This window comes from Bombus affinis, chromosome 7 (assembly GCF_024516045.1).
Source record: "Bombus affinis isolate iyBomAffi1 chromosome 7, iyBomAffi1.2, whole genome shotgun sequence".
Taxonomy (NCBI): domain Eukaryota; kingdom Metazoa; phylum Arthropoda; class Insecta; order Hymenoptera; family Apidae; genus Bombus; species Bombus affinis.
In genome coordinates this window covers 12,503,445-12,525,988 of record NC_066350.1, presented here as the reverse complement: position 1 = coordinate 12,525,988, position 22,544 = coordinate 12,503,445, and the positions used below count along the sequence as shown (strand labels likewise).

The 22,544-nt window shown below is 40.8% G+C and overlaps 1 protein-coding gene and 1 long non-coding RNA gene across 6 annotated transcripts in view; one reads left to right on the top strand and one right to left on the bottom strand.

The window, feature by feature from the left end:
- Positions 1-22,544, bottom strand: part of LOC126918609 (tyrosine-protein phosphatase 99A-like) — a 419,436-nt gene that overhangs the window by 172,841 nt on the left and 224,051 nt on the right. The gene's annotated exons all lie outside the window — the stretch shown is intronic.
- On the top strand, positions 14,785-17,450 carry LOC126918610 (uncharacterized). The gene is made up of 3 exons (XR_007711379.1): positions 14,785-15,030; positions 15,606-15,809; positions 16,673-17,450. It is a non-coding gene; the product is annotated as an uncharacterized LOC126918610 (long non-coding RNA).

The following is a 22,544-nucleotide window of genomic DNA, read 5'->3' as shown; positions in this document are numbered from 1 at the left end:
GCAGAAATTAAAACTAATCGAATTGGAATTCTTTTCTCCTTATTAATTTGATCACGGTGATTTTTAGTTTAGAAACGTTTTAAGATATTAAAATTATTTATACTCTGGAAGATTATCCAGATGGAAGCAGGAATATCTTTAACCTTTTCCACATGTTAAATTTATAGCCCCAGCAACTTTCATGGCATCTTTCCAAATGTAACTTTCATAAAATCAATGGTTTATAAATATATTTTTGTTAAATATATTTATACTTTTTATAAATATATTTTTGTTAAAATTTGATCGAATGCTGAGTTTGTCTATTCCTATTATAAACCTTATTAACATTTTAAAGCCGAACGGGAAAGAAATGATAAGTTCATCTTTATCTTCATTTTTATTTTTTCCTTCGTGGCTCTGCATAATTAACTAGAAATATTTCAATATTAAATAATGCGCGAGGGAAATAGCCTGGTAAATTCTAAGAGAAAGTCTTTTGAAAATGGATAATAAATTCAAAATGTTTTGTAAAAAATTGGTAATATCAATTTGTAACTTTGTAAATGATTATACATATCACTGTTATACCAGAATATTCTTTAATACCAGTAACTTGTTGCTTGTAAAATTCCAATACCAGTATCAGTTCAATTGTACAAAAAAAATTATACAAATCCCGATAATACGTAATGTAGTAAATTCCTTTCTCCTTAATATGGCTGATAATTAACAATTGGACCAAATTTAACACGTAATATTAGCCATTAAACTCTAACTTTTAAACGAAGTTTTATCTGTTTCAACGTAATAATGCGGCCTGATGAGAACACCCGATAGAACATATTAAAACCAAATGATCGAGACCAAATCCCCAATACTATAGCGCACCAACTTTATCTCGATCGTTTCTCAACGATTAAAGAGCCATATAGTAAACTAAAGAGTTAAACGGAACAAAGGTGGCAGATAAGGAGGCATTGAGAAGGTTATCGCGATAAATGTCGTCGGAGTCTGCGACACGAGCTTCTGCCGGTACGATCGATCGTCGTGGTCGGATCGCCTACGAGAATCGTTAACGTTCTCAACGAAAAGTGTGCTTAATTGTGGCCTCGCCGCGTCGTACTCGTCGGATAGGCTGTAATTAATTTGCGGTTACAACGCGTGCACACGTGTCCCCGCGACCGATGACCAATAACGGTAATTATACTAATTAAGTTCGTGCCTAAGCGCGGCATGCTGCACGTCTACTGGTCACTACGACACTAAATCTATCTACCAGGTATTAATACAACGGAGATATTCGTTGCTGTCGACGACTGCCAGCCTAGGGTGATTAAAGATCGCTTTGTCGCATGTCGAAGTTGTTACGCATGTCAAAGATATTCCTATCGAGGGCAGAAATGTAATAACACAATATTTCGGCTACATTGTTTGGGTCATTAGCCTCTGTGAAACACGACCTTCATATGGACCGTTGTTCCCCCATATGTCGTCGACCTATTACATGTCGTATAAAGTATACACCACTGTACATACGTCGTGCGATCTAGTATTTCTTCTTATATCTGTTCATTCCATGTTATATTTAGTTAGTTTTATAAATTGTTAATTTCATTTTCGCAAGACTGGTACAGATATAAATTATGAATGCATTCGTGGGAAATTCAAAGATGCAAAAATGTACAGAATGTACGTAATATTGAAAAATATATGTATAAAATATTCAAAGCACAGTATTCGTTATTACATGTATTGGATATAGCAAATCTTTGTACAGCTTTCATTTCTGCAGTTATACTTGTAAATATTATTTCATTGTTGGCAATGTGATAATTTATGTAATTTAACTTATATTAATAAAAAATGTAAATATTTCTACCACATACGCTACGTATCAACAAGTTAATATTTTACATTGAAGCACTTAGTACAGGATGTGAGAAAATTATTATTCCAGTGAATGTGTACATGTCCGTCCGTAAATATCCGTTCATACGGAAAGCGAATGGTCGGACGAGTTGCCCGTCTTTGAAGGGTTAATCTACTTTGAATCGGAAGTTTGTCCGTAATACTTCGTCCGTGGCATTTCGATGGTCAGACCGTTTCTCTCCTCGTGTCCAAAGTTCCAATTATGTTTGGAATGCTGAGAACAGGATGTCGAGGAATATCTGACCAGATGTCAGTTAATTAAGTACGATTCCACGAATTAGTATCAAGCAGCAACGCGAGCTGTTATCAGACCACGTTTATTACACCTAAATAGATCGATTCGATGTGATGCTCGTCGATAATTATACGTCTAGTTCATATAACACGTAATCATACAATTTCAACTGCCATGTTCGAAATTCTTCTACGAGAAGATCCCTATCTGCAAACATGACAGCGAATAAGTACTCGGAAGTTCGTAATTCTTATAAATTCTTATTCTTATTATTATTCATCCTATTCTTATGCATTATTAACACTTCCATTCAAGAATAAGTCGAACAACGTCGTCAGACGTCGATAATAGTAACTTTTAAGAACGTGAAAGAACACGTGTCTGACACGTTTACTACGCAAAACGTGGATCCGAGTAGGCACATACTTTTGGATTATGTGCACTATCAACATGAATGTATCACATGAATTGAACATACAGAAAATTATAAAAAAGTATTTGATAATGTATATTAAACAGATACATGAAATTACATATGTAGTTATAATGACAGATATTTTATGAAAATTATTCGTTAGCATACAATATTAAATGAAATCAAACAAACATGTAAAGTTATACGATATAACGACAAGTATCGTAAGAAGCTTATTTGTTGGCGTAAAGCGTTGCGAAAAATGAAAATAAAATTCACAGCCAACAGGAATCAAATAAACGGAGAATTTTGTTAACATAGATTGACATTGATTGACAACAACTGTTCATCTGGAAAAAATAGCAAATATAATTTGATATTCTTCCTCTGTAGTTTGTATATGGTATACAGACATTGACTGCATCCGTATCCATTTTAATCTATTCGCGAAAATCGCCTGTGAAACGTTACCTAGTCAGCAACCATAAGTATGTGAGTAGAGATTCACTCCCATTTATTCTGTCCGCGTATATAACACAACGAACTCGCTTTCTCTCAACTCTATTTACCACAAACCAGGAAGACTGTAACAATTAATAATGGAATTTCGATTGCAGCCAATAAACGTAGCCAATGTCGGATATTAAGCAAATTTCAAGATGTCTTCAGGTCGTTTTCCCTATAACTGATCGCTTGGACGGAAGCTATGTCAGCCTGATTGCTAAATAACAGGCGATGTAATTTCAGCCGAAGTCGAACAACGCGCTTGTCCGCGCCGCGTTTACGCTTGGACGGGTTTGTTTCAAGTCGAAGCGAAAAGAAATTCTTTCGGTCGTCGGATCACGTCGCCAGTAACGATCGAGCACATTGTTTTCCGATTTCCTGCTAGCTCTACGACGAGTTAATACCGCGTCCAGCGATTGTTAAAAATTTACGATATCTGTTGAGCCGACAGCGCCTCACCGTTTACATACATCGTGAGGACCGTGATCCATGACGTATTATCCGTTTTGGACAGCTCGTCGTTGACTCTGCGACTTTATGTCGACGAAGTTAACTGCGTGCCATTAAGCGCGAGTATTAGTGTCACGTTGAAGCTTGCGATCATTCAGAGAAACGTGAAATGGATTAATCAAAGATTCAATAGTAGAATTATCGAAGTGTAATGTGAATATATCATGGAAATGAAATATAACGTGAGTTATTAGTCAATAAAATTGTAATATTTAACATAATTGATGCTAAAAAAAGTAGAGCTACTCGAGCTGTGAATACAGATAGCTTTTTATCTTTATTTTTGGTAATATATAAGTTGTGGATGTTTATAGATTTATTTAAAAATGCAAGAATGCACATAATATGCAAAAATATATAGAATATCGATAAGTGATCGAGTAATTAATAATTTCCTTAAACTTTCTGTCTTAAACTAATTTCCGGAAAAATGAACTTTCCTCAGTCATGTCACTTTTCTTGGGTCACGAAGCACAATTATAACCCGAGCACGTTCACGTGCAGTGGTCTATAATCGAAAGCGGCATCGTCCGATATCCTGAGATTATATAATTCTAATTTTAAATAATTATCTGTTATTTTGATCTTCCTTTTTCGGTGCGCAAATAAATTCAGTTTCAAATTAAATATATCATCTTCCTCTAAATAGATGATAATTAATACGATACAACAAAAACGAACAGCAACTGCAGAACCATTGCGATAAAAATCAAATTGAAATAAAAGCATATTTTTAGTAGAAAAATTAAAATATCTCATCATTTTAATCGTGATTGAGTTAGCATCAGCTAAATATGTTTATTAATTTCTTTCCGTTACCTCGTCCTATCTTGCGAATAAGATACACAGAATAGGCTGAATAATACAAGATGAGATATCAACACTTGATATTACAGTTCGATAAAGAAAATCGAAGAAGTAAAAATGAATGTTTCACTGTTAAAGCAGGATCACTCAATTATCTGGTAGAAAAACAAGCGGTCCGTTCGAAAATCGAATGGCGTTAAACCCGGTAATTTCTTTTCCAATCCGGCGTGTCGAATCGACCAAAAGAAGCACGAGTATAAAGGAACGTATGAACGGATACGGACGAATTATCGCGGCAGTTATAAAAAAACCAGGAATCTCTGGGATTGAGTCTGGAGCGAAGGAAAAATTGAAATCGACCGCTGACGGCCAGGCCGAAGATAAAACACGGTCGGATAATTGATTCGGCGAGCCGTCAAGTGGCCCATTTCTTTCGATAAAGCGGTTTCAATCTACCGCGGATATCCGAAAATTTGCGAAATTAAAGTTCGACGCCGGCCCGTGCAAATAGAAGACATCTCGCCGGCCGATGTGATCGTCAGAACTTAAAATCGAAACGTGCTGACTGTACGGTACGTGTTTCCAAGTAACGTTGGGGTTGACCGTTCAATTACACCGCGCCAGCACGTGACTAACACTCTAATTATGTATTTAGTCTTAATTAGACAGGGACGTTAGAGGCCGTGCCCGCGTTGGCTTGGCGCAAAACTTCCGAGTTCCCGCATCGTCGCTCAACTCTGTCGCGCCAACTGGCGCCTCCGCCGCCCGAAATTTCGATTCGCGACAGCCTCGAGCCCCGCAACAAAAAATTCCACTACCACTGTCCACTAAACGGATTAAAATGTCATAATAATCCGCTGCCAACTTCAACGCCCGTGAACTTTCGCCCCAAAAATTTCTACGAAATTTCCCCGGAGATTTCCGAGCATCGGTCTCGTTTTATCGAACTCCTTGAAATCTCGTAGTCCTTACTACGTACTTTCGTTAAGGTACTTCTTCGAGTTGTTCGTTAACCCTCTAGCCGCGGGCAATCTCCATATTTTTCTATTCTTATCATGTACAAGTTTATCGTAAGGAGACTTTTAATATAATATAAAAAAGGCGACGCGATAACAGCGTTTGTGAAGAAACTAGTATGTCACTGGGTTAAGTTAGTTTTAAGAAACTGAGGTGAATATTAAACGTGTTGCTTGGTTTATTGAAGAGACGAGTGATAAAATTGTAATAGTCAATGTATATTAAAATTGCTTTAAATACAAGCACAGAGATAGTGTATGCCGGTCGTAATCGTCGCTCGTTCAATGCTACTGTTTAACTATACGCTTGCTATTCGACTGTATGTGACTCGCTATAATGATTTGTTATGACTGTCCTAAAGAGCACGTTCCTCTATTTGTATCGACCGGTGTTATTATAAAAAGATCGAGTGTAACTCTGGCTGACGATTACAAATAACGACGATAATATTTTGTCTGGAGTTTGTTTACCTTTGAACCTAGCAAACCAAAACAACGTTGGCACTCCAAGCCACAACAAAACTATAAGCTTGATACAAAAATATCGTATAAAATATTTCTAAAATCTCTCAAGCATCTGATTTATCTTATTATCGCTTATATACTTCGTCCATCAAATTGTACGGAAAATATCACGTTAATTTGTATCGCGGCGAATTCTTGTCGATTCTTGTCAGTCTAGGATTAATGGATCAGTGTCGAGATTCTGGATGCTAAGGATGACGAGTGAGTCATGTGATGAGGAACACGCGCGATATGCGGCACGCAGCGCGGCTCGATCGATATCAATTAACCAGCTTCGGGTGTCGAGAGTGGAATCTACGCGCGAGCTGTTAAGCGCACTTCGCGCAGTTAAATGGCTACCGTATTAGTTGGCCGCGTGAATCGGCTGCTATTGCTATTTACATACATTCCAGTTGTAGAAAAGTGTACGTGTATTGTTGGAAAGAATGATAGATTAGAGTTAGGTTTTAAGTTAGGTGTAGGATTCCTTATTCTTTCGTTCAATTCCGACCTATCGGATTCTGCTTGATCGGTCTAGAATCGCAAAGGCTACGGTGTCAAAGACGCATTAGAAAGGAGAACTCGAGGTGGAAATAGGATCGACTAACGTTAGAGAAAAGTTTGAGAAAATTGAGCAGTGTTTGCGAACTCGTCCGGTGTTAGTTTAGAAACGCGCGATGTATGTGCGTCGTTCGAGCGTTAAGCGAACCCAAGACGGGGTACTTAATTTCTCGAAAACTTCTGGTCGCACATTTCGCTGCTTTGCGGCGGCGAACTTACGCAATTAGATGTTCAAGCCCGAAACTTGGCTAACTTTTCAACTGGAAGCAGGTCTGCAAGCCTATGTTCAACAGTGTCTTGATGAAAGTCACGAATCCGATCTTGCATGATGAAACTATTCATTCCCCTAAATGTGGATTTTCCGATAAGCGAGATGAAAAATTTCTATGTAAGAGCGTAGGAATGTAAAAATTATAGTAAGGACTCTTTGCCAGCACGCGTTTTGATACGCTACAGGATCGAGCGAACGAACATCAACGAACGGGATGAACTCATGAATCTTTGCGACATGCGTGGAAAAGCTCGTGGAAAGAGAAGATTGCACAAGATCTTACCTTAACGTGTCTGTCAATATCTTCGAGTATCGTGTCATGTCTCATTTGGAAATACAAAAAAAACTCTCTCAAAACGCGAAAGGGTAAGTCAAACTTGGATAGATCTTCTTTTGTGTACCTGGAAGTTCTACCGTTTAGGACGTTGAAGGATTTGGTTCTCCCTCGTTCACATCGATTCTTTCCACCCTTTCTCTTTGGCATGAGTTAGATTCCAACTTAAAATAAACTGAGATCCACTTATCCGGAGCGAAAAAAAGGCTGATTCTTAGCAGACGCCGAAAAGGGAATGGCTTTTCGATGGGGCGAGCGTCACGGTCGAATGATTTTGTCGATTCGACGAAACTTTTCCCCGGGGTGCTTTCTCACGAAATTCCGTTTTCTCCTGACCCGTTCGTTCATCAGAAGACAAGCACGGCTCACGGCTCTGATATATTGGGCAGATAGCGCGAGCTCGCGTTCAGACATTATGCCCATTAAACGGCGTGACCTCGACGCGCCGAGGTAAATCGCCAAGGTTATAGATAGCTTTTTAATGGTCGCTTCCTGGTGTGCAACGTTCTTCTCTCGCTTCGTTCTTTGGTTTCTCTGTTCGGACGTAGAGACATGTGACGCAAATTTCGCGAGCTAACGATGTAAATATCAAATATCAGACAAAGCCACGAAACCGAACAGCGACAGGGCTGAAAACCGATAAAGAAACTATAACAGAGGCAATAACCAGTCCTTTGGAGACCGGTGATGGTGGCAGCTGTGATTTATTAGAGGCCGGCTGCTGGCTTTACGATCTCGTTCCGATCGCGTAAACCGGTAACAGGGCAACTCGCGTCAATATTAATACCACTGGCAGCGACAACAATCGAACTTGCGTTTCGTTTCATTGGCGCCCGGTCGACGGCTGACGGTCTGGTTACACGCGTTGTTGTTCGCGACACTCGCGGAAGCAAGATGGGCCAAATATTTGGACGTCTGCTGTGTCGTAGCGATTTAACAATCAGCCGTGCAACGTCCAAGCTTCACGCAGGGCTGCTTTTCAAACGGTACTGCTCGTAACGCGCAACGAGTACACCGACCGTGGAAATATTGTAACTCCAACCGCGCGTTTTTCGCGAATATTATCGTGTACACACCGTCGAATATTTGCGCTTTCCTCCCTTTCTCTTTCTATCTTTTTTTTTTTTTTCTAACCAAGAACGGTGGTTATATCTATATGTGAGTTCCCTTTTTATCGAAATAAATCCATGTAAACGGCCGGAGCCGGTGCTACGGTGCGAGCAATTATCTGTGAAATGAAAGGCGCGTTTTCGAAAACGCTGCCCGCGGTGGCGTATGCACGAAATTAACCGATACGTCAAAGAAAACAAGTTTAAACTGCAGTAACTGCGATGTTCATTAAGAATTTATTTTATTTATATTCTGGATTTTATAAAACGCTTTTTCCGTCACATAGTTTTCAAGTTCTTCAATATTCTATTGCAACGGTACGATGTATACGTATACGGATAATTTTTCTTCGTGAATTTTAATTTCGTCATTCTACACAAATGACATTAATATAATTTTACGAAGAGAGTGCTACTAATGAACCGTTTGTTGGCTTTTTAAATTTTCTTGTAGCCATACCAGATTTGAAAATCTACGACATGCTACTCAAATTATTCTGAAAGATAGTAAGGTGAAAATTTATTTTCATCGAAGAAATCGAATGCTTCATAAGTTATAACCTGATACGTAAATGTACATCACAATGCGTTCCAATTATTTAATCTTCCCGTTTCCCTAAGGAAATTTAAATCGTTCAGGTAATGAGTATCGAGGACAAAATTAATCGACGAAACAACCCTTACACTACTTCGTTTTACAAACCAGTTTCATAAACTGTTTCAAAGATACTACGATTCGTAACAATGAACTGTCTAACTAACAATTAAAATAACACGCTCGATACTCAACAATAAAGTCAAGCTGCTTTGGATAAAGTTCTAACACAGTTTCACCAGGGTCGAGTCAATACATCCTCGCCTTATTAAGTTAAGACAGAGAGCTTGTGGAAGCTTTAGTAGCGTTTGGCCATAAGGGTGCGCGTGGAAACCATCTGCCAGAAATTCCCGTTTGGTGGCTGCTATTCGAGGAATTCGTTTCATGTCGAGTTTAGCGAGCCGGCGCCACGATATTTCGCAACGACACCGTTCATTCGGCTCGACATAGCCTACAAAATTCACCCTAACCTCAGTCACCCTACCGATGATGAAATAATGATTCCTCGGTATCGATATTTCAATCATGCACTCCCTTTCTCTCTACATACTTGTTTCACTTTCGTAACACGGCCGTTGCTCGTTTAAATCCAACTCTACGCGAAGAATCAAACCTTAGCAGATCGAAATCGTGGGTGGATGGTAAACGAGTGTTCCATCCGCGAGGCTGAGGACGAGGGTGAATCGGTGTGGGGCAACGTTAAAGCGAACTTTCATGAGCCGGGAAGAAAGTCCACACAGGCTGACGCGCAGCCAGGAAGAAAATCGTATAAAGCATATCTAACGACCGATCCATTGATTTTCAATTTTCGCCGCGGGGAAGAGTCAGGTTTGCTGAATTAGCTTGCGCGAACCGCGCCACGCCGTTGTCTCGACAGAGATTCAGCTTTGAAAACTTTTCAAGGGAGCTTTCGCGTCGTTATCGTTCCACGGCCTCGTGAAAAATATCTTCTCCTTACGACGATTGTACCTCATGTACCAACTCCAGGATAGACTTCCGGAGAAGAACTGCGATTCATCCTACTGTCTACTGTAAGAGCACGAGCGAACTATAAAGAGAATAATATTAGACCATCTGAAGTTGGTACGAGGCTTCGAGTTTATTAGGTATCTTTTATTTCCAGATTTAAATTGTTCCTTTTATCGATCAAGCATCACGTCAGCGTTCGAGAAACAGCGACACATCGCATGTCCTGTTTTCTTTTTTCTTTTTTTTTTTTTTTGCATGCATCTGTACAGTGGAACGCGTAAAGTTCGTATCTGCATACATCTGCGTCGCTGTTTCGCTTATTTGCCTGGCTCGGTCGGCGTCCTGAACGAACTCGCGTATCTCTGTGCAGTAACGAAGGACATTGTGCTCTAATATCGTAGAAAGGTGGCGAAGAATCTTAATGGACAAAGGTTGAAGATGCAACCACGGTTCTTGAGTTCGTTATGTGGCATATTCGATGAATAACGGTATTTCACAGCGCGAAATTTATTTGAATACTTTGTTACCGTTTGGATACTACAAACTCGGATATTCGTCAACCACGGTCGGTTTGATCGTCCAATTTTTCAAACAATTTTACGATAATGGAGGAAAGAGTGCGGCGTAAATTGTAGCTAATGGTACACGCTTCTGTTCCACATTTCCTCTACGCTTAATTTCGAAAGAGACAAAATCCACATTTACACTTCTACGATGGGTTTAATTAACGCGGGGCTCTGCGTTCTAGCTGGCGACGTTGTCTCCTTATGCTTGTGGAACTCCTCTGCTATCGAGCACGTTCCTATACATCCGCGCGTAAATGAAATTTCGCGGAGCTCGGCAACTCTGTAATTGCTACTTTGCGCACGGAAAAGATCGCGCAGCCCGAATCTTCGAGAACACCGAGCGCAAGTTATCGCGAATTTGGCGCGTGTATACAGCGCTGGAGAACCGAGCCGACTATGAGAAACGAAAGCTTCAACGGACAACCAAGTAAACCGAAACGATTTACGCGTCCTATGTACCGTAGGTTTTCATATGAGCGTTACATGAATAAGAATGAACTGCACCGCCGTCCTTAAATATTTGGATACTACAAAATCATTGTAAATATCCATGTAACATATACTTGAAACGAAACTTTTTAATCTAGTGCCAGTGTCTAACGTTATACGATTAGTAGAAATTTAAACTACAGAAATTAAAAAATTAGTAGAAATAGAAACTACACTTGATGCTAATTGACATAAACTCGAAAACAATGTATGAAAATCGACGATTGACGAACCGGGATGATTAATGTATGTAAGATAAACGAATCTAAGGATCCAGGTAGAAGATTACTGTAGAACCTCGTGAACCGAGACAACTTGAGAAAAACGGAACCTTCGACGAAGGAAATGAAGTAAAACCGCGGCTCTGGTATGCCACATCGAAACTGAAATCCTACGTTTTTCGTATTTAATCGAATTTCCAGATAATTTCCCCGGTTAATCAATCGTTCCAACTTCCCCTTAAAAGCATAACGTAGACAGCCAAAGTCTAGAGTGATTTACTGGCGGAATACCAGACCATAAATACAATCGATAGCCATCCCTGTGAGTCGCGCTTAATTGCCTCCGGTGGGGAGGGGATACACCTCGGTCGCGTCCGTGGCGGCGTTAAACTACTGAAATCCGATGTTCCCCGGTATACGATGTGGTCTTCCAAGAAATCTTAACCGGCTGGTGGTCCAGATGCGCGATCATCATCGCCCCCGGCTGCACCCTGACATTAAGGATCTGCGACGTTAGTATCCTCTGGTAGGAATAGGATGGCAAATTTCCGCAACCTATCGATTGTGGCCAAGCGCCTTGCATTATCTTCCCTATGCGAGAGCCGTGTGCAACACGGGTGGAATAGTCGCGAAACACATATCAACGCCGTATTTCCCTCGCAATCTAGAGCCTGTGCGCGTTACATAAATTCATAGAGGCACGAGGAAGCGGAGAAGAGGGCGAGGGATGCGACAGGGAGAGGGTTAGAGAGACAGAGAGAGAGAGAGAGACAGAGAGAGAGAGAGACGTAGAAGGGAATGGAACGTAGGAGAGTAGGGGAACGTGTGGAACATGTTTCGCGCGATAGTGTACATTTGAGATACAGCGAGCGGACTACGGTTCTAATTCCGATGACGTATGAGCTTGCATAACCTAGTTTTCTGTTTGCCAGCCCCGGTAATGAGTTGTCTAGTCCTTTCTCTGTCTCGCGGCCTACCTTTCTCTGTCCTTTCCACCTGTAACCACCGAATCCCTTCTGTCGGTGTTGCACCCCTTCACCAACCGCGCCGCCTGCTAGCCGTAACATCGTGTATTCGTGCTCCGTAAATTATACGGCCGACAGATAATCGTACGTTCGTAAGTTTCAAACGATCTAGACATGGGATGATAGGGAAGCGTAAGTAGCTGTATAAGCAGCGGTAACATGGAGCAGAGAGAGAGAGAGAGAGAGAGAGAGAGAGAGAGAGAGAGAGAGAGAGAGAGAGAGAGAGAGAGAGAGAGAGAGAGAGAGAGAGAGAGGGAGAGAGAGGGAGAGAGAGTTGCGCGAAAGTGGAAAGAAGGAAATCCGCGATGATGCGGAGGAGGTTAGCTAGCTAGAACGATAAGCGTGGTCGCGTGGTAAATTACGGAGCTGATTACCCGTCTAGATACCTCCGGTGGAATTGTTTTTAATGGAGAGCGACGGGAGATTAGCGGAAATCGGATTATCTTCCGGTGAACATTCGACAGAAGTCGAAGAGACTTTTCGAGTCAGAGAGGGGAGGAATTTTGCAAGGAGAGAAAATGGTCGTTGGGGTGAAACACCGACAACTGTCTTTTTACTCCGCTGAAACTTCTCGCGAACTGGAAGACTACAAGAAAATTCTATCATGCTGGAAACAACCTCTAAGAGGTTTTAGTTGCCGCAACTTTCGACCTCGGAATTCGGTTAATTCATGTGCATCGAAAAGCACTCGAAAGCGTTCTCCTCGCTTTCCCGAACAGTGTCTCGACGGATGCGGTGGTACTCGGCACAGGAAATGTTCACCTGTGAATAGCCGCGGTTATTCCTGGAATCGAGCATGCGTATTTTTCTTGCATGAAAGGAACAGAAAAGCGAGGAATTTGGTTAAATATACGAACGAAAAACCAATTTTCAAAAGTACTTTTCACAAAATTTGATATTTACAACTTCTCGATGCTGTATTGACCATCGCTAGAAATTTCTATTTATAAACCATGGAAGATTATTCTAGCGAATATTTTCGAAGAAATCAAACGACTGAATTTCTAATAATCCGTTTCTACAGAATATCGTCCGATATTTGTTGCAACGAATCAGCATGGAATATTCCACTAATTATAAGACGAGAGCAAAACAAGAATTCGATTCCTTTCAGTCAGATATTCTCGTCTTGAATGAACTCGCCGGAAGAAAAGGGAAAAATTAATATTTCTAGTAGCGAGAAAGCACGACGTCGGCGAGAATTTCTCGCATGAAAGAAAACGGAGAGCATCGGCTGGCGTTCAAAGCAAAAAGTAGCTCCTGAGCTTGCTAGAACGGCGAGAATTTTAACGAGCATAACGACCCACCATGTTTATTAAATCGATCATCTTATCGTAACGCTGTGCCGCGATGATTTCAGGTCGGATATAGACGAGTAAGTATCTGGTGGCACGTGAAGCGACGATTTTTCATTGGTAACGTTCACGAAGCTCCTTTCATCGCCTGTTTGCCATCTCACTGGTTGCCGAGACAGCGGCAATAAAACAGATCGTTCGTCGCCGCTTTTACGTGAGATCACGCTCGTTGCAACGCGCGCTTCACTCGCGCGTTTTGTGACTCTCTGCCTCTGCTCTAGACGCAGAAAGATTCTTCACGCCGCTGTCCCGGCGACCGTCAACGAATCTGTCACGTTACTCCGCAAAAATCGCAACGCTCCGACCGCGAAAGAAACGCCTTCGCGTTTATAGCGCGCGAGGGTTGAACTTCTGCAAAAGCTTTTTAGTGGCGGTTAGTTGAAATCATTGGAAAAACATGGGGCAAAAATTCAACACGGTGAGTTTCGAAGAAAATTGGACCGGTCGCCCGACCATACTAACCAGATTAACTTTTACACGATTTTTTTAACGCTGCAACTTTACTAACAAGAAAAACATAAAATTTATACATAGAGAAAATGAAAATACAACGATGTAATGAAAGAGGTGGTGTATATTTTACAGAAAATTATTCAAAAGTACGCCGTCATGAATTTATAAAATTTTTGTAAAATTGTAAACTGATTATTTTAATTATTTTGATAGCTGTAGTATTAAATGTTTTGTATGTAAAAACATATTGCTTCTATCGAGTAGTTTACTATGGAATAATTTACGAATGATTGTAATGATTCAATATAATAACAACTCGTATCAAGTTTTAGATGATTGCAAAAATACAGTAACAATAAGACAACACAACACGCAAAGAAAGGTTCATATTTTGCCTTCTTTTTGCTTCACCATTCGTAATGCTGCACATATACTACAGTACAACCAGTGGCTTGGTGAGTCTCTATATCGATGGATTTCACTCCCTGCCAATTGCTATTTTCTCTGTTATAACATTCTCCTGTCATGTAAAAACACAAGGAAATATATATATATATACGAGAAAACAACAACGGTATTCTTACGATACTATAAATGGACATATATTTGACATAAAATGTATCAAATGAGATGTTACGAGCTAAATTGTCCTGAGACCAATGAACATATTGACTTTATGTTCTTTTTCGAATTAAATGGTTCAGGAAAGTACCGCGTCTAGTATTGTGCAACAAACTTTTTGTAGCTACTGTTAGGTCGTTTCCTTAGATGATTTTATAGAACAGATTTTTTATGTTTCCATTATTCCATGTTTCTTGTTAAATCGAATAACATTCACCTAACCATTTTTCTTTTGTCATCCTGAATATCGTTGTTCAGGTTACAATTTCACTTTACACACGAATAAGCACACTTTTTCCATCGTTAGATTTCAACTTCCGAAGGTTTGAAACTATTGTAAACAAGCTTGACGCTTGCAGAAGGAGAGCTAGTGAAGAAATTTGGGACAAGAAACTAGAGTTAACTCGCCATTCATCGAGAGACAGAAGGGGGACCAACCGCACGCGTCGTTAGATGTAACAAATGCAACACGGTCGTGAAGGGCGCACAGAGGGAAGAAGGTAAACGAGCGTCCGAATGCGTGAGTGTGGCCAGGAAAAAAGGTCGCCAACTTAACGAGGTAATTTAATCCGTTTTGTCAGCCAAGCCAGCCAACAACGATGCTTTACGGGGTTTACTTGCAACGAGAGATAATAACTCATCGCGAGTTTTGCTGAATCCGCGTTTACCTTGCTTCTGATTTGCCTTGGCTGTTGCACTCGCGTTTGTTGATGACGCCCATTTCATCCTTCACCGCGATACTCGAACAATTAGTAATTAATTATATTGACCACGAATATTCCAGGCATTTTTCCTTCCCGTTAAACAGTCCAATTGCAAAATGCTCTTTCGTCCTTTCTACTAATTGCATTAAAATTAAGTTATTATATAATATGTTAGTTATATTAGGATTAAAGTCTCTTTCAATTCGTCTTATATGCCCACTCGAGTGATTTTAGGCTTTTTAATATTACCAGTCTATTCAAAGGATATCACAGAATTTTTTTCAAGAGATATAGTCTCGCGAGAGTGGGATAAATTCTCGTAATTGGTCGTTGTTTCGTCAGGCGTTATCTTGAGGTACGTTGAATAAGTGCTGGCGCGAGAGTAGGGTTCGTTTGAAGCGTATCTCATTCGTCTATCTTATTTTTACAGGGCTGGACCAGCCGGAACCAGAGATGAATTCTTGCATGCCTTCCATTGAAACACCCTGCCGGAAATTACACTTTTTACTTTTCCCCACCTCTGCGAAATTGAGTGGGTGCCTAGAGCCTGATGAGAAGCATCCGCAAGGAAAGCCAACGTGCAACGCGAACTCCGCCCGCTGAATGTTTAAATGCACGGCAGGACTTTATCTCGGTAAAAAATTATGAAATTCAGATCCGTCTGTTGCGAAAAATGGTGCGATAACGTGCAGAAACAGTAATAAATATTTCAGCGGGATAAAACGCGGATTCGCGTGCATTCAGAGCCGCTTCTGCTTTCCCAATAGATTTCTATTTTTCTGGCCATGTACCGACCGTTTAATCCCAGAAGCGGTGCACCGATACAATGTAACGTTGTTTCTTCTGGAATTATTATCGGTCAAATAATTATAATTCGGGAAGTTTTTCCATATACGTGCACTATGTTACAACATTTTACGCATTCATTGGCTACAGCGTATCTCGCATTGTTTATGAAGTTAATTATCGTGGATCTGCTATTGCGTGAAATCGATCGGCAATACGAGCGTGTTGCAAAAGGAATTTACTCAATAGGAAACATTTTGAGCGATATTCGGTGATACTAAGAGATACTTATCATGAAAAATCGCACGAAATTTCGACACATCGTTGGACGTAGATTCAAGGCGACAATCGACCGACCCATATTTTCCAAGAACCCCACACGTAGAATTCGGCTGTCGAATTCTCGTCTTTTTTTTCCTCACGTGGCGAATTCGCGAAATTTACCCCCGAGACGTGAGGAGCATCGGCGTCTTTGTCACGGATTACATACTGTATACTCGAGACGAGAGAAGGATACCGGGGAGCCCCTGAAATATATTATCCGGTAGGGGACGTTTCCACCCCCTTATTTCGCGTTTCAGCTCCGAAGCGAACTGGCCTTGCGAGTGCTCGCCCAACCAACCTAGCAACGCGTTGGGAACAGCAACGATCCTTAACTTTACCGCTGACACCTCGAGTGTCCAAATAAATAATGCGCCTTATTTGTTATAGGAATTGTACCCAGCAAGGGATGAAATCTGCGGCTGCCGGCAGCCAACACCAGCCAGCCGGAAATCTGCGTGATTAAGTGCACCCTTCGTTGGACGATAATTGCTCTACAAATACGCGAAATTTATTGCGAATTCACCACTAGACACCGGGGACACGTCCCTTTTGCAACCTACCACGAATTTCCCCCGGACGACTACATCTGACGGTCAAGCTAAATAAACGATTATCCTTTCTTCATTTCACTTTACAGCCGATAAACAGTACCTTGACCATTTGTAAATTCTCTTCAAGGAAAGACGTCGTATCGCCCACGTTATCGTGCAGGAAACAGTTAAAAAAAAGTTCTCCTAGTTCGATACGGTATATTTTACGGAACACCACGATTATTGTTTTTGTGCGGTTTGTTCAAATCTCTGCAGTTTATACCGAATATTTTTATTCAATGAACTATATCAATATAAATGATATACGAAAATGTAAAAATATCGAGTTGCAACATACATTATACAGGCAGTACGTTAAAACTGCTCTTGAAAATAATTTGTTGAAATATCAAATGCTGCTTGCATTGCAAAAAGTTAATGATATAATATGATTCGATACTGCAGTTACTATAAAAACATCCGAATAATTCTTGCTTAAAGATTTAATTTTTAATCGAATAACAAGGAAAGGTATAAAAATCATATAAATGATTTTCCAATCATTATTTCAGCCCGTGCTCGATATAATTTCATTAAAGCTTTCGAGACTTTCATCTCAGCCTTTTGACAAATATTGTGACAGTTAATGACTGCAAACCTTATACCATACAATCAATAAAGAGTATCGTTAGTAATTGAGCTTGATTTCTCATTAATCCATTATATAACGAAGGCTAGAAGGATTTCATCGTTCGATGTCCTGCGAAGTACGAGAACGGCGCGACATTAATCGAGCTGCACTCTTTGCTCGATTAATAAATTTCACGGTAGTGAAAGCACTTTGTAATTTCCCCAGGCAAGCGAGATACCTGTCAGATATATCTCGCTCGAAAGAGATTTATAATGAAAACGAGAAATTCATAAAGTCACACCGGCGAATTTACAGTTATACCGTGGGTCTCGCTCTCGATATTATTAATCGTTGAAACTCGCGGTTTCGACGTTGAAATAATCTCCCATATCCGAGAGGTCGACCATCGTTATCGACTCGTGAGCTTCGTCGAACACAGTCCGGAGTAGTCGAATGTTTTTCGTTGCAGAGTAAAAATTTTAATCGCTCCCCGTCAAATTCCAAAAACAGAAGATCTCCGATATTTTCACCGTACGGTTCGATCGATTCCACGGAGAGAGGTTAAAAAATATAGTAGAACGGACAGCAATTTCAAACGTTCCGTGTAATCAGCGACGGCATGATAAAAATACGAGGAGACCGGTAAAACGCCAACGAAGCGATACGCGACAATGTGGTGGGATCGGAACGTTTTCGCGAAATTTTAGTTTTTCGTTTTTCACCAGCCAAACAATGAAGTATATACCGTGTGGCGGACGCACTGTAAAATCTTTGCCAATTCTGCGAGATTTAGCGCGTCCGCTATCCATAAAACCGGAAATTGATTACGTTCGCGCTAATAGAATTTTTATTCGCGCGACGACCGGTCTCCGCGCGCAAATTCACTCCCCATGGTCCGTGGCAAATACGGAGCCATGACGACGTTCTGGAATCGCTTCCGCGGTTATGGTATAAATTTCATCGAGACAAGACTGTCTTAGAGTCCTATCACTGGTGAACCGAGGTTGTGTTCGTTTAACGGACTTTATGTCTCCCCAGTGTAGCCGTTATGAAAAGAATTGCGACATAAGTTTTAAAAACGCCCTAACGTCGTTGCACTTAGTTTTAATGATGAGATGGATATGCTACAGTGTAAGTTTCGGTCAAGTTAATCGAATTGCTTGAATTCCAGCAATTGAAATTGAATTATTTATTTTTTATTATTTCGGTTTCGAAGGGAAATATTCGTTTAGATCTTTTATCCCCTACCATCATTGTTTTTTCATTCACTAGCAGGTCCTCGTTACACGATCTAACTAATATTACCAGTAGAATTCTACAATTCGTAAATTAGCAGTATATTATTGAATTTTCTTATATAACGGTAATAACATTGATAATTAAACAAATGAGATTAAATTAAATTCGAAAATTACGATGAAAATTTTGTACATTAACATTATATATAAATTACAATCGAATTTTGCAAGCTACGAACCATCTGATTACCTTACTCGACGTAAAATTGCAAAATTATAGCAGAGAAGCCTATAACCTACAACCTGTAACTTACAAATTCATCGATATGTTATAACTTTACTAATTTTACTCATATATACATTTAAGCAATGTAGAAATCGGTTTTCAATATTTCTGCAGCGATGAGTCGCGGACCATAAATATAAATAAACTATTACTTTTGAATTGGTTCGATAGCTAGATGGAAAAGTTGCGACGTAAAGATAAACAGCTAAGCGACGGTAAAACGATCTTCATGAATGTTTAACGTTCGATCGTCGTTTAAATATTTAATTCGCCCCGTGGCGCGTGTAAACGCGAATAAACGGCCGTCGCAGAGAAAACCAAGCTATCGTAGTAGTCGTTGGCGAGCCGATGCGGGCCTCCGAATCCGTTTGCCGGTGGAATCGCGACAAGCAGTGCGTCGTGGAAGCACCACGAGAATCAAGGTTCAAAGTCGGCGGAAGTTCGTTACACGAATGCCACGAGGATTCCCTCCTCTTGGATGTACTTTTTCCTGTGGCATTCGCGCGGCGACGGTGTTAAAATTCAGCGCGTTCAGCTTGTCGCCAGAGGCAGTCCAACTGGGTCATTAAATATGAGAGATCTCGTTGCCGAGACTCCCTCTCGTCGAGCGTGCTCCTACACGTACGGTGGTAGTGCAAGAAGAAAAAAAAGAGTAGGGAAAAAAGGAATGTAGAGAGAAGAGAAGGAGCAGCGAGGGTGTTTGACGGGGAGAGGGTGAACGAAACAACCGGAGAGGCTTGAGAGAGAGAAGTAAGTCTCTTACAGTTGTTTCTCGGCTGCCTGACGCGCGAGACGCGCCACTCTGGATGCACTTTTGTATAATTTTACTTTAATTGCTGTTGAGACCCGGGAGTTTTCAAGTTTCTCCTCTCCTTATCTTTTTCATACTCCTCTAGCAACCGGCTGCTGTCTTCGTCACCGGCCGTTTCACCTCTACATCACCTCCCCTTTCTTCTCTTTAATCTATTTCTCTCCCCAAAGCTTCTTGCCTTTATTTCCTCCCTCCTTGGCACGCTTTAACTCTCCACCAACCTTCGCTTCCTCTCTCATTTCTTCCTTCTATCATCTCGTCTCTTTCCCGCTTACAATCGCGTCGGTACAGGTCCACTTTCCCTCTTCTTCTTCCTCTTCCTTGCACCTCCGCTATCACCTGCTGGCTGCATGTAGCCAGCGTTGCAGTCACGAGTCAAGGCATTCCGAGGTAAAACTGCTTTATGCAACCGTTCCTCGTCTTAACTCATAACGCGAACAGCGAGCGCGCTGTTGAGTCGACGATAAGCCTTTCACGGCTGCCTTGGTTCCACGGGATCCGCGAAATATGATCACGTCCAGCGGATTAAGCACGAACTCGAATTAGGGTTGGGAGGACGTGAGATAGCCGTGCGCAGTCTCGCGGATCCGGACCTTCGTTTCAGTGCTTCACTAGCCGGTGGAATTCGCGAGAACGCGCGAATGAAAGCGCACGTGGCCGCTAATCCCACTCACGTTTCTCAGACGCTATAATGAGATGGCGTTATTGTTTTTATGCCGAACGGGATACGACTCGGGATTTCAATTTCCTCTCTTCATTAATACTGCCACTCTCTTTTTGTCTGTCTGTCTCTCTCTTCCTATCTCTCTTTCTCTGTTCTAGCTGTTGGCGAGTGGTAAGATAGAACAAGTTTAACGGAATGTGATAAATTGATTGTGGATGTTAATGCATTTATGCTAAATTTAACCCCTTCGGAACTATATGTTTTTGGAAGTTGTAAAAAAGAATCCTGTTCACGAATTGTCAATCGGAGAGTGTCTCCGTAAAAAAAAAGTTGAGATTTTATCGAAGACAAATATATTTTGATAACTCGTTAAAATACAACGTTGTGTAAACACAATATATACAATGATTAAAAGTACAAAAATATATAAAATGTTCATAACGATACATTCAAAATGAAATACTTGTTACAATATTTAAACGATGAAATTTCCCGTAGGTTCTATTTTATTCAATTGTTTGTAAATACATCAATTTGCATGAACATACACGGTCGAACAATAAATCACACGTTTCGACGCTTATGACATCTATGTAACATCCTCAAATGCAGTCCTATTGATTCCTGTAGCTACAAACATTAATATATCTTTAATGAAAATTTCACAAAAGCGGTTCTAGTTGTCCACTACGCGATACTAATAAAGTTATTCGAAGAAAAATTAAAAATTAAGAAGAAAAAGTTTTACAAATGGTCTTTTTCAGCCATTACACTTCTCTCAACCCTTACAGCCAATATTTTCTGCGAATTTACTAGCCATCAGCCAAACGAAGCAACTCGCAGCTCGAATATTTTCAATTAAGCGTAAGTATCCGGCAAAGTTCGCGTCGCGAATTTTAATCAAAGCGAAAAATGCCCATCCCAAGACGAGCTACGTATACATATATTAGCCGGGAAGAGCTGTTGCTCGAGACTTTGTCACTTGGCTAAGGTGATCCTTTGTTATCGTGCTCTATCTAAAACTTCCATAAGGTCTCGAAAGAGGCGCAGACCGGCAACTCTTCGCGAAGTCTCCGTGGAATAAGATGTTATCGAGCTGCCCTGGCAATGTTTACCCAAAAGCGGTCTAAGGACCAGCAGGTTCCTGCACTCTTTCATCGAGCATATCAGATATTTATATCGTGGTCGTAACAGGGACGTTTTCCCTCGTGGACGAGGGGATCAACGAGCCGGAAAACACGCAAGTAGTCATTGACACTGACTGATACGTTTTCACCTCCGCTTATCGAGGGATATCAAGATCCTTTCGCGAGGTCGAGCTTTTTATTCTCGTGGAAGTTGTAACAGGACTCAAGAAATTCCACTGGGAGAAACCTTCCCCCTCGTTAAAACATTTTCCAGGTTATACGAACGATAATTATTTCGACGAGGACTCTTTTCTCGCAAATGGGTAGATTTAAAACGCGGCGAATCATTGAATAATATGTAATATTCAACGAGCTGTGAATTGAAATAATGCCGAATGAATATGCAAGAGCTTGGAACGATTATACGCAAAGAAAAGTGGGTGTATCGGGGTCACAGAGCCTCTAACTTACAACTTCAAGATAAATCTCGACTTACTTTGCTCGCCACGAGTGTGCCTGCGAGGCGCGTACAATGCCACGGCGTTTCTCTCTTTGTACAAACAGTTTTTTACTCTCCTCGGCCTGCTCGCTGTCAAATAGCACATGTGTCCCTTTCTCCGTTCTATCCTTCCACTTTCTCTTATCGCGTTCTCGTTGCTTTTCATTCCTTGAGTGTCGTTTTTTTACGCCGCGATACCTATCCTAATGAAGAACGAATAAAAAGCTGCCGCACCGTCGACTGCAGCAACCAGAAGGAATTCGCATATTTACAGAGAAAACCGAATTCTCACTCATTTACATAAAAAACCATGCCACCTCAAGATTCAACAGCATGGATCTGAATAAGATCAACCGCGTAAATGAAGTAACGTGTGACTCCATTTTCTTAATTAAAATATACCAGTATATATATTCCCGAAGGGAATATTAAAGAGACGTTCAGCAGATGTTATGAAATTACATGGTATACGA